Consider the following 13,215-nt stretch of genomic DNA (forward strand, 5'->3'; position numbering starts at 1 on the left):
TGAGCCATCCAGGTGCCCCGACTATAAGCTTTTTGATACATTGTAGGAGCCTTCAGAGAATTTTCAAATACTGCCCAGGTAAGCAGAATGGAAAGGTGAAGAATCCATTCATACTGTTGGACATAGTGGTCCTAGAAATCTTTTTCTTTTATTTAAGTTCCATTTTATATGAAATGTAACATTTTAAAAATTGGCTTTTGTTTCTATTTTTACTGATTACATGGTCTACAACGACTCTGTAATGGTTATCTGGAAAATACTGAAATCTAATTTATTTTCACTAAATGTAACTTAAAATCTGTACTTAGGCCTATTTTTTAAAAATTTCTTTCTTTTTTCTTTTTAAGAGAGCGAGGTGTGTGTGCGTGCAAGCAGGGGAGGTGCAGAGGGAGAGGGAGAAATTCCCAAGTGGGCTGCACACTGCCAGCACGGAACCCAACGCGGAGCCCAATCCCACAAACCTGGGATTATGACCTAACCCAAAATCAAGAGTCGGGATGCTCAATCGACTGAACCATCTAGGGGCACACCAAGCCTATTTCTTCAGTTGTCAACTTTAAATATATTGAGTGTCATTATGTTATATGACCTGACACGTAACCCTCTGGTTTTGTTTGGAAATTCCTGGAGCTTTTCCTAGTTGATTATCATTTTATGTAATTGTTTCACTAATTACATTATTTTTATATTATATAACTTTATTATATATATATTTATATATATATATTATTTAACTCAAGATAATAAAAACTGTTTTTTGTTCCTTAACCTGATTGTTAACCTGATTACCTAATTACTTACACATAACTCAAATGCTTACTTTGGCCAAAATCTGCCCCCCATCTCCCAATATTCTTTATATTGACAATATCCATTTCCCTCTGATACCTGCTGTTATCAAAGTCTGTGGTCAAAATAATTTTTCTCATTTTATAACTCAAATCCCTTTTCACCTAGCATATATGTAATTTTTTTTTCAACATTTTTTTATTTTACTTTTGGGACAGAGAGAGACAGAGCATGAACGGGGGAGGGGCAGAGAGAGAGGGAGACACAGAATCGGAAACAGGCTTCAGGCTCCGAGCCATCAGCCCAGAGCCTGACGCGGGGCTCGAACCCACGGACCGCGAGATCGTGACCTGGCTGAAGTCGGACGCTTAACCGACTGCGCCACCCAGGCGCCCCGCATATATGTAATTTTGTTTTCTTTCTTCTTTCTTGAAATCTATTCGTTCTATGGGCTTTATCTTAGCTTTCAGGTTTTTTTTTTTTTTTTTTTTTGAAATGCCATTTAGGCCTCAATTACTTCAAGATTCTTTTTAGTTATTAAGACTATGTCCTGGTGGATTTGTACCCAGTCTTTGTTAATCTGTCCTCCTGTCTACCATCTGCTAATTCCTTCTTTGTCCTTTTCCTGTCGTATGTAGCTCTATTTGCCATAGTGTCTGCTCTGTTTCTTGCTGTTCCCAATGTGATTTCAAGTTCTGCGGGATTATTACGTGTTCTTTTTTTCTTACTTTCCTCAGCTTCCTTTTTATCTTGTTCTGTTGTTTTATCAATTCATCTTTGATCCTTCATCTCACAGAGTCTATGTGTATTTTAATTTCCTTAAGAGAACAGAGAAGCTTCTTTTTTTTTAAATTAAAAAAATTTTTTTTAAATCTTTATTTATTTTTAACACAGAGAGACAGATCATGAATGGGGGAAGGGCAGAGAGAGAGAGAGGGAAACACAGAATGTGAATCAATCTCCAGGCTCTGAGCTATCAGCACAGATCCCAGTGTGGGGCCTGAACTCACCAACAGTAAGTTCATGATCTGAGCCAAAGTCAGACGCTCAACCAACTGAGCCACCCAGGCGCCCCTTAAATTTTTTTTAATGTTTATTTATTTTTGAGAGGGAGAGATAGAGCGCAAGTGGGGGAGGGGCAGAGAGAGAGAGGGAGACACAGAATCTGAAGCAGGCTGCAGGCTCTGGGCTGTCAGTATGGACACCTGATGTGGGGCTTGAACTCACGAACCGTGAGATCATGACCTGAGCCGAAGAAACACATTTAACCGACTGAGCCACCGAGGCATCCTGCTTCTTCTTTCTAATTTTGATTGTTTTATTGTTTTATTAAGGACTACATGCTCAAGAATATGGGTGGATTCTTAACTCCCATTTACCTGGTCACTATTGCTAGTATGCCAGCTTTTACATACATCTTCCCTCATGTAAAACAGGCCAAAATGAAAAGAGAATGACTGATTCAGGGTGAAGTACTGCAGCTCAGGTATCTTGTTTAATCAGTTAACATGTATTTCTGTCTGCTTCAATGACTTTACCAAACAGCTGCAAAGCTTATCCTAGGACATTGCTTCCCTCTTTTCCTGCAACTCCTGCCACCCACCCTTTTGAGAAAACCATTCATGTGATGAAAATAAGAATGGAAGTGAAAATAAAAATAATAGCAGCCATGTGGTTTTTCCTCTGGTGCAGGCCCTCCTCAGTCAGGAAGAGCACAATTAAGAGTATCCCCACCTTCTCTCTCACATGGCCTAGATTTCTCCAGATTAAGATTGTTAGAAGGGCAACTGGAGAGGTTTCTCAGCAGAGATTTTTAAATCCTCTTTTCTCTCTAGGATTCCTTCTGTTCATTCAGTGTATTTACAGAAATATAGTTAAGCAAATTGGCACTTAATTAGCCAACTTTCCAGACAGAATACCTAGATCTTAAATTTTTCATTTTACTTGACTTCTAGACAGAAATATAGCAAACAATTTGAATTAAATTTCAAGGTGCTAACAGTTACAGCCTAAGAACTATGTCTGATTGTGGGGAGAGGAGACATGCTGATAGGGTACATAGCTGGATATTGTTGCTTTTTGAATTTTCAATGATGGTGGCATCATTGTTTGCCATTTCAATATTTAATTTTGCCATTAGGGGTTTATCTTAAAAGCCCCTACAGCTGCACATTTCATAAACAGACCATTGTTGAAGAACTTATTTTCACAACAGAATCAGAAAAGCAAAAAGGTTAAGCTAATTTAAAGTTATACGGTGGGCTTTTCTATTGCATATTTTTAGGCTGTTAAAGTTCAATCCTCCTTACAGGTTTTTTAATGCTTCCAATACATATTTATAACAAGTCAATTATCTTATTGCTGTTAAGTCTGAGAGGGAACGAAAGTACACACATATATGATAATGTACACAAATACGTTATATATATATATATATGTATATGTATATATCCATCCATAGATGGATATATACATATACATATATATATATATGTATATGTATATATCCATCCATGTATAAATATGCATATACACACACTTTTACTTCTAAATAACCAAATCATTTTGCTTCAATATTTTCATGTGGCATTTTATGGGTACCAGACTTCAATTTCAAAAGGCGACAGAACAGTCACAATTACTCTGTACCTTAATTAACTATAGTTCTCATAAAGCAAAAAAGGTCTGTGACACCAACATCTCTTCTAGGAATTACAATTTCAACTATTCTTTGGGTCCCATTAACCTGCTTCTAATGGTGTCAGTTTTCCAATTTTAGAAAAAGTATACTTAGACAAAAGGTCAAAGGAGCAAAGGAATAGCTTAAGTTTGTTTAAATCATATGGATGGATAAGAACTGTTATCATATTAATGAAAAGCAAAAATAATCGCTGGGCATGGAAAGGAGTCTTAGAACAGTAAAACTGAACCACAGTAAATAGACTAGGAGAGGCGGCTTTCCCACATATAGACATTAGTTTCAGAAACTCATATTCCATAGAAAGAAACCAGTAGATGCAGTATAGTATGGTACTATAGACATGCTATTAAGAAATATTGAAGCAAACAGTTCTCATTTAACTGTAGATGTGTTACTTTGATAAAAATTTAAATTTAAAAAAGGGCTCTTAAAGTAGAATGTGGTTTTTAAAGGTATTCTTTCAAAAGAAGGACTAAAATCGGAACATAAGATGACTGGCACACATATGAACCTCTACTAGGTAAAAAACTAAAACTTAGGGATAGAAAGGGATGGACTTCAGAATAGAAAATCTTTTCTTCTAAGGAAGACTTTTGGCCCTCATAAGAAAACAAATCTAATGAGGACTTATACATGTCTATAAAAACTTGCTTTAACAGTTTTGTCATTTGGGGTGCCTGGGTGGCTCAGCTGATTAAGTGTCCAACTTCAGCTCAGGTCACAATCTCATGGCTCGTGAGTTTGAGCCCCTGCATCAGGCTCTGCGCTGACAACTCAGAGCCTGAAGCCTGCTTCAGATTCTGTGTCTCCCTCTCTCTCTGCCCCTCCCCTATTTGTGCCTGCACTCTTTCTCTCAAAAAAAAAAAAAAAATAATAATAAACACTAAAAAAAAAAAAAAGTTTTGTGATTTGGGGTGCATGGGTGGCTCAGTCAGTTAAGCATCCGACTTTGGCTCAGTTCATGATCTCACAGTTCATGAGTCTCATGGTTCTGTCAGCACAGAGACCATTTCAGATCCTCTGTCATACCATGCCCCAGCCCCTCCCCTGCTCACATGCATGCACATGCGTGCTCACTCTCTCTCAAAAATAAACATTAATTAAAATTCTTTTTAAGTTTTGTGGCTTTTTTTCTGCTAATCTAAAAATAAGTTTAGTTCTCATTGTAATATTAATGTGTTACATGTGGTTTAAAGCTGAATAAACATACTGGTCATGTATTTTTTTTAAATACTTTCTGAGACTTCTAAGACTGTTCTCCCACTGGGGAAAAACACCCTAACAAAAAAAACAAAAAACAAAAAAACAAAAAACAAAAAAAAACAGCATGATCCTGAGCTTGCTTGCTGCTCAACAAAAAAACCACTCTGACAAAGAAGCTACTAAATAAGTTGCAGTACAAAAATCTCATTTTTTATTTAAATTCCAGTTAGTCAACATACAGTGTAGTATTAGTTTCAGGTGTACAGTATAGTGATTCAACAATTCCAAACATCACTTGGTGTTCATCACAAGTGTACTCCTTAATCCCCATCTCCTATTTAACCCATCCCTGCCTCACCTCCCCTCTGGAAACCACCAGTTTGTTCTATGTAGTTAAGTCATTTTGCGGTTTGCCTCTCTTTTTTTCCCTTTGCTTGTTTGTTTTATTTCTTAATTCCTTAGATGAGTAAAATCATACGTTAATTGTCTTTCTCTGACTGACTTACTTTGCTTAGCATAATACTCTCTAGAGCTCTAACCATATTGTTGCAAATGGCAAGGTTTCATTCTTCTTTATATTATTGCATAATTTTTGAGAAACTTTCTGCCATTTGTTCCCTCATCCTTTATGCTTTCTGGTTCTGAGCCATGATGAAAGCAAGTATATTAAGAAACGAACTTCAGTGAAACAGATGTACGATAACTCTAGTCTTAAATTCGCACAATTGTAACAGAAACACAATAATCTATGCCGTCTTTCCCAAAGGCTCCCATCTCCACTTATTACAGAAAAATTTAAATATACAAAAGTCAAAAAAGAAGAGTAAATTGAACTCCCACATACCCATCATCCAGCTTTAACTATCAACAACATTTTGCTAATCTAAAGACTGTTATGAAGAATAAAATTTTGTTCTCACATGATTTATTTTTTTCTTAGATTTTATTTTTAAGTAAAATCTAAATTCAGTGAGGGGTTTAAACTCATGACCCAAAGACCAAGAGTCACATGCTCTACTAAGCCTGCCATATGCCTCACTCTCATATGAACTTTTAGGTAGATCTGAAACTATGCCTGACATTTTAAGAAGGTAATGATTATTCCCTTCACAGGTAGCTGTCCACATTCTCTGGCTCAATTAGGAGTATTTCAATTTACCAAATTCTTCTAACCTAAAGCCTCTGGAACTTCAAGAATGTTACAGTATCCAAAACTTTATAACTGATTTACACATTTATTTGCTGTACCCCTCCACCGGAGGAAAAGTTGCAAAGCTTTTATTATTTTCTCAAAAGAGACTATGGCCCCCAAAATGACAAGAACCAGTATCATTATTTTTTTTTTAACTATTTTTTACTTCTGAGAAAACAAAGACAGTGGCTTCGGTGCCCTCTGTCCAAATATGTGCATGCAAGGGAAGTGTCTACAGCCTCTTCTCTACTCAGTGGTGCTTTCCTCCTGCTATACATGAGCAGCACAACTTAGATAAAATGAAATAAATTATTTGTGATTCATGCAATAGTGGATCTGATTCCAATTAAAGAGAAATATAAAAAATATATACAAAACATTTTGAATGATATCATTTTATAATTTTGCTCACAATGTTTCAATATATTTAATGCGAAGTCCTCAGGCTGTAAATGTTGAGAGCCTTTAGAACAAAAAAGTATATTTAAAATCCAACTATGCAGGGTGCCTGACTGGCTCAGTCAGAAGAGCATGTAACTCTTAATCTCAGGGTTGTGAGTTCGAGCCCCACACTGGGTGTAGAGATTACTTAAAAATAAAATCTTTAGGGGTGCATGGGTGCCTCAGTCGGTTAAGCGTTCGACTTTGGCTCAGTCATGATCTCACGGTTCATGGGTTCAAGCCCTGTGTTGGGGCCCTGGGCTGGGCCCTGTGCTGATAGGTCAGAGCCTGGAGCCAGCTTAGGATTCTGTGTCGTCTTCTCTCTCTCCTCCTCCTCCTCCTCCCCTGCTTGTTTGCTTGCTCGCTCGCTCTCAAAAATAAACATACATTAAAAAAATAAAATCTTTAAGGGGAGCCTAGGTGGCTCAGTCAGTTAAGCATCCGAATTTGGCTCTGGTCATGATCTCATGGTTTGTGAGCCCCAATTCAGGCTCTCTGCTGTCAGCGCAGGGCCCGCTTTGGATCCTCTGTCTCCCTCTCTCTCTACCCCTGCCCACTAGCTCTCTCAAAAATAAAAACATTTATAAAAAATAAAACCTTTAAAAACAAATAGAAAATAAATATAAGATCTAGCTATGCTAACACTAAAAGTAAGTCATCCAAATACTAAACAATAGGGTGCCTGGGTGGCTCAGTAGGTTACATGTGCTTTGGCTCAAGTCATGATCTGGCAGTTTGTGAGCTCAAGCCCCATGTTGGGCTCTGTGCTGCCAGTTCAGAGCCTGGAGCCTGCTTCGGATTCTGTGTTTCCTGCTCCCTCTCTGCCCCTCCTCTGCTCACGCTGTGTTCTCTCCCAAAAATAAACATTAAAAAAAAGGAAAAACAATATACAAGACAGTATGTATGTAATATCCATTGTTACATAGTTCCTTTACATACTAAGCAACTATATTAGGAACTGTGCTGGTTTGTGGCAGTGTTAATGGCTCTGAAGGAAAAATATAGATAGTTACTTCAATCTGATATGCTAAGTATACAAGAGGTGGGAGGAGAATGCTAGGAAAGTATAGAAAATAGCAACTAACTTCAAGAAGTTAAAATGACTTAACAGTAAATGTGTTAAGAATTCAGAGATTAAGAGGATCCTAAGGGCATCATATAAATTGTATGTGATGTACAGAATTATACACAATGCCTGTGAGCACAACCTCAGAATGAAATATTATTGATGTTCTCTGAATCTGTATATAATATAGCTCTTGAGGAGACTGGGTCCTGAACAGTCAAAGGCAACCTAACAGAGTGTAGACAAATAAGTACAGACATACAGAATAGAGTGAGGGGTGCCTGGGTGGCTCAGTCGGTTAAGCATCCAGCTTCAGCTCAGGTCATGATATCACGGTCCATGAGTTCAAGCCCCGCATCGGGCTCTGTGCTGACAGTTCAGAGCCTGGAGCCTGCTTCAGATTCTGTGTCTCCCTCTCTCTCTGACCCTCCCCATTCATGCTCTGTCTCTCTCTGTCTCAAAAATAAATAAACATTAAAAAAAAAAAAATTAGAATAGAGTGAAAAGTATGGAAGGTTTTTAAAAGTCAGTATAGCTTTGATGTGGTAAGAACCACAAAGATAGTGGAAATTGATAAAGTAAGTTCACATGGTCAAAGTTAAGTTTAGGACAGACGTGACAGTAGAGCCTAGGAAAGCAGTTGAGAAAACTGTCTTGGAAATATGTTGATTTACTTGTAGGTAACCAAAGGTACTATTAATCCTAAAACAATCCAAAAACAAACTGGACCTTCCCTTTTAAGGTTGTTCTTTTTCCTATGTGCGTGTGTTTTAAAATTATTTTTATTGTGAGATAACACAATTCTAGAAAAGTGCATAAATATCCATGAGCAGCTTACAAACTTATAATGCAAAGACCACAACCCAGGACAAGAACTAGAATAATGCAAATACTTCATAAACACTCCAAACATTCCTTCTCATTAACAAACTCCTCTTCACCGAGAGGTAATCATTATCCTGTTTTTCTTTATAGTTTTACTGCCTAAATATACATCCTTAAACAATATGGCCTAGATTTGCTGGTTTTTAAATTGCATATAAACAAATTCATAAAGGAGGTAAGTATTTAGAGGTTTTCCTTTCACTTAATATGATAATTTTGTGTTATATATATTTTTAATTTGAGAGAGAGAGAGAGAGAGAGAGAGAGAGAGAGAGAGAGAGAGAGAGAGAGAATCTTAAGAAGGCTCCACTCTCAGTATAGAGCCTGATGCAGGGCTTGATCCCACAACCCTGGGATCATGGCCTGAGAGCCGAAATCAGCCGAAATCATTCAACTGACTGAGCCACCCAGGCGCCCTTCAAGATGACGGTTTTTAAGATTCATCTATACAGTCACTTGTAGCTCTAATTCATTTATTTTTCATTGTTGAATAGTTATTATATAAATATACCATAATTATCCATGTATCTATAGGCATTTGCATTGTTTGTAGGTAGGAGTTGTTATGAATAATGCTATGAGCACAGTTATGACTTTCAATTTAGATGTGCATATTTCTTTCTATTGGGTATATACCTGGGAGTGGAATTACTGGGTCAAAGATATGTGTGTAAATACTAAGAGAAAAAAAATAATAAAACTTATTTTTACCATCTTTCTAAAATCATTTAACAACTTATCTGTAGATTCCTTTGGATTTGCTATAGATGCAACTCATATAATCAGTGAATATGAACTGTTTATCATCTCCTTTACAACTGTGATACTTTTTTTATACTACTGGCTAGAATCTTCTTCAGTATTATGTAGAACAGAAGTGAAAATAATACATATTCATGTCTTGAACTCTATCTGAAAGGGAAATCTTTTCAACATTTCAGCATGAACTATGATATCTCAACAGGTATTTTTACAGATTTACTACATTAAGAAAGTTCTCTTTTGTGCCTAGTTTGCTAGTGGGTTCTTTTTTTAAATCAAGAATGAGGGGTGCCTGGGTGGCTCAGTCAATTAAGTGTCTGACTCTTGATTTCAGCTCCATTCATGATCTCATGGTTTGTGAGATAGATCAAGCCTGGTGTTGGGCTCTGAGCTGGCAGCACCAAGCCTGCTTGGGATTCTCTCCCCCTCTCTCTGCCCCCTCTCTCAAAATAAATGAGCTTTAAAAATAAATAAATAAGATCATGAATGATTACACTGATTTTTAGCAACTGCTCCTTTGCATCTATTGAGACTGTTTTTTTCCCATTAAAATTTGTTCAAGTGACCATATTTAATTGTTCCAGGTTAAACCAACCTAGGATTCCTGGGATCAACTGGAGTTGGCAAGGCTGGGTTATTATCCTTTTTATGTACTGCTGAATTCAATTTGCAAATATTTGGGGTTTTATGTTTTGCATCTATGTAAATGAGAGAAACTGGCAAGTAATATTTCTTTGGGTTTTGGAATCAAGGTTGTGACAGCCTTAAGAAGGTGGGTAATCCTCATTTTGTTTTCTAGAAGAATACAATGTTAGAGAATATAAAGTTGGAGTTACTATTTCATTTAATGTTGGCAGAACTTCCAAATGTATCTATCTGGACTTACTTTTCTTCACAGAAAATTTCAGTTTATAGTGATAGCCCATATAGGTTTTCTATTTATTTCTTATGTCAATTTCAGTAAACTGGCATTTCTTAGCATTTATCCCTTTCAGTAAAATTTCAAATATTGACACAGTTATCTTATGAGGTTTTAATTACTTTTAAATATCTGCAGGATTCAAAGTGACATTTTTTTAATGTTTATTTTTGAGAGAGAGAGAGAGAGAGCGCGCACACTAGCGAGAGCAAGCATGCAAATGGGGTAACGGCAGAGAGAGAGACAGAGGATCCGAAGTGAGCTCTGCACTGACAGCAGAGAGCCTAACACGGGGCTCAAGCTCATGAACCAGGAGATCATGACCTGAGCCGAAGTTGGACTCTTAACCAACTGAACCACCGAGGCACACCCTAAAGGGACATTCTTTTTCATTTCTGATATTAGTTATTTGTGCCTTTTTCTTCATTAATCTCAACAAGGTGTCAATGTTGTCAGTTTTTTTTTTTTAATCTTTTGGTTTGATCCCCTTTACTATAGGTTTCTTTTCTATTTTATTAAATTCTGCTCTCTGTTATTTCTTCTTGTGATTTCTCTAAATTTATTATGTTGCTTGTTTTCTATCTTGATACATCTAGCTCATTACTTGAGACTCGAGATGAAAGCTTAGTTCACTGCTTTCCTTATATATGCATTTAAGGTTATACACTCTACTCTTGAGCACAACTTAGGCTGCATTCCCCAATTTTTTCCCTTAATATTCAAACAGTTGATTAAATAACAATTATTACTATTCAAAACTTCAACATTGACAGAACTTAAAATGTTGACTTAAAAAAATACAAAGGCTAGTTACAACATAAAGGTGTTTATATTAATTAAAAGATAGTACTGTTTATGAAAATATTTTCCATGAACACAGTATTCTAAATTGGCATTTACTATCTTTCAACATACTGAGGTATCCATCTTACTATCACTTCCACTGTTGCTGTTAAGAAGTCAGCTGTCCTCTAAAAGAATACATAATAGGGGCGCCTGGGTGGCTCATTCAGTTGAGTGGCTGCCTTCGGCTCAGGTCACGATCTCGTGGTCCGTGAGTTTGAGCCCCGCGTCGGGCTCTGGGCTGATGGCTCGGAGCCTGGAGCCTGCTTCCGATTCTGTGTCTCCCTCTCTCTCTGCCCCTCCCCTGCTTGCTGTCTCTGTCTCTCTCTCAAAAATAATAAACATTAAAAAAAAAAAAAATTAAAAAAAAAATACATAATGTATGCTTTCTATATTTTTTCTCTATATACATTATATATACACAAATCTTTGCTTTTTGAAAGTAATCTGCCTTGTATCTTATTGCTTTTATGACTATCTATTTTTGCTGTTGTTTCTATAGTTGTACTATGATGTTTTAAAACGTGCATTTCCCCCCACCCAAAATATGGATTTTTTACCATATTTCATGAAATGTAAAATGTTTTGGTGCTGAAATTTCGTGATCTTACCAGAAAGTGATGAGGGGAAAATTTTCACATAACTCAATATTTCAATATTGTTGGACTGTAAAGTGCCATCAATTGAAAGATGTATTCAAATTTCAAACACATTAAAATATCTTAGAATCAATTAAATATTATTTATTATGCATGGGAACTGTTAGGTTTCTTAAATTCTGTGGCATCTTTTTCTTTTACCAATCTGGAAAATTATCAGCCATTATATCTTCATATATTGCCTCTGGGCCATTCTCTCCTAAAACTAAATGAGATCTTCTCATTATATCCTCTATGTTTCTTAACTTTCCTTCTGTATTTTCCATCTTTTAGTGTATGTACTTAATTTAGATAGTGGTTTGATCTTTTAGCAAACTAAACCTCTCGTTAGCTTTGTCCAATGTACTGTTAAAATTAATTCACTGAGTGAATTTTGCTTATTTTGTTATAGCTTGAGAGCTTAATGTTCTTTCCCCAGAAAAGATTTATATTTGCTTCTGTCAAGTGCTTGGATACATTAATAGTCTAGGACCATCTTAATCCATATTCAAGGCTTAAAGTTGTCTGGACCACCCAGATGACATGAATATTATCTTCAATCTTCAGAAGAGCTGGTTTACCTAATCCTCATTCTTCCAGAAATTCTTTTTTTGTTGTTTTTAGTTTACTTATTTATTTTGAGAGAGAGACAGAGAGAGAGACAGAGAGAAAACACACGCAGGGGAGGGGCAGAGACAAAGAATCTCAAGCAAGCTCTGCACTGTCAGTACAGAGCCTCTCACGGGACTCAAACCCACAAACTGCGAGAGCATGACCTAAGGAGAAATCAAGAGTCAGATGCTCAACCGAATGAGCCACCCAAGTGCCCCTACCTTATCCTCATGCCTAAGTGGGCCTAAGACTCTAACATTTTCCCCACTTACACCCTCTCCCCAAGCAAAGGGCCAACAAAAATCACAGCTCAGTCTCTCAGCTACCTCTTCTAGATCAGAACATACTTCCAAGGCAAAGCAGACTGGAATGCTTGGCTCATCTCTCTAGATTTCCATATTCTCTTATTCCTATTTTACTAATTTTTTGATTTTTTTGATTTTTGTTTTTTATATTTATTTTTTGATTTTCTTAACTTTTAAGATGTTCCAATATCATACAGATTTCTCTATTGCATTTAGTAGATAGAATGGTCCAAATTACCAGAAGTTTCCTAGAGCCTTGTATATTCTCTGTCACAGTTAAAACTCCCCCTGAACATCTCTTCCATCTATACTTTGCATTCAATTAACCATCACCATCCTAAGTCAAGCCAACATTTCCCTTTTACTTAGAATATTAAAATAGTTTTCCAATGGGTCATCCTGCTGATGGATAATCAGCTCATATTATCACCAATTTTTTTCCTGCACTAATGCCCTTTTATCACATTTCTCCATAAAACAACCTTCAAAGCTTTCCACTTAATAGGAATAAAAGGCCAAATTCATGCCCAGGTTCCCATGTCACCTGCCCTCCCAAGTCCAATCAAATGACATCTCATCAATAAATCCTTTCCTACCTGAGCCAGAAATAACCTTTTATGTATTCCCTTACAACGTTATCTCTAAGTACCTTAAGGGTAAAAAATGGTGTATGACACACTGCTCTTTGATGTTCTTCATCACTCAATGTCTCCTACACAACTGATGTTCAAAAACATTCTTGAAATGTATGAAGTAGTAAGATAAGTAGCAAGACAGGGACAACACAGTAACTTCAGGTGAAGTCACTAATGGAGGAAATTGCTCCAAGTTCATTCAGCTAGGAGATGGTAGAGCAGAG

The 13,215-nt window shown here is 36.7% G+C and overlaps 1 protein-coding gene across 1 annotated transcript in view; it reads right to left on the reverse strand.

Moving 5' to 3' along the window:
* Nucleotides 1-13,215, reverse strand: part of ARIH1 (ariadne RBR E3 ubiquitin protein ligase 1) — a 123,072-nt gene that overhangs the window by 49,282 nt on the left and 60,575 nt on the right. The gene's annotated exons all lie outside the window — the stretch shown is intronic.

This window comes from Neofelis nebulosa, chromosome 7, assembly GCF_028018385.1.
Source record: "Neofelis nebulosa isolate mNeoNeb1 chromosome 7, mNeoNeb1.pri, whole genome shotgun sequence".
Lineage (NCBI taxonomy): Eukaryota > Metazoa > Chordata > Mammalia > Carnivora > Felidae > Neofelis > Neofelis nebulosa.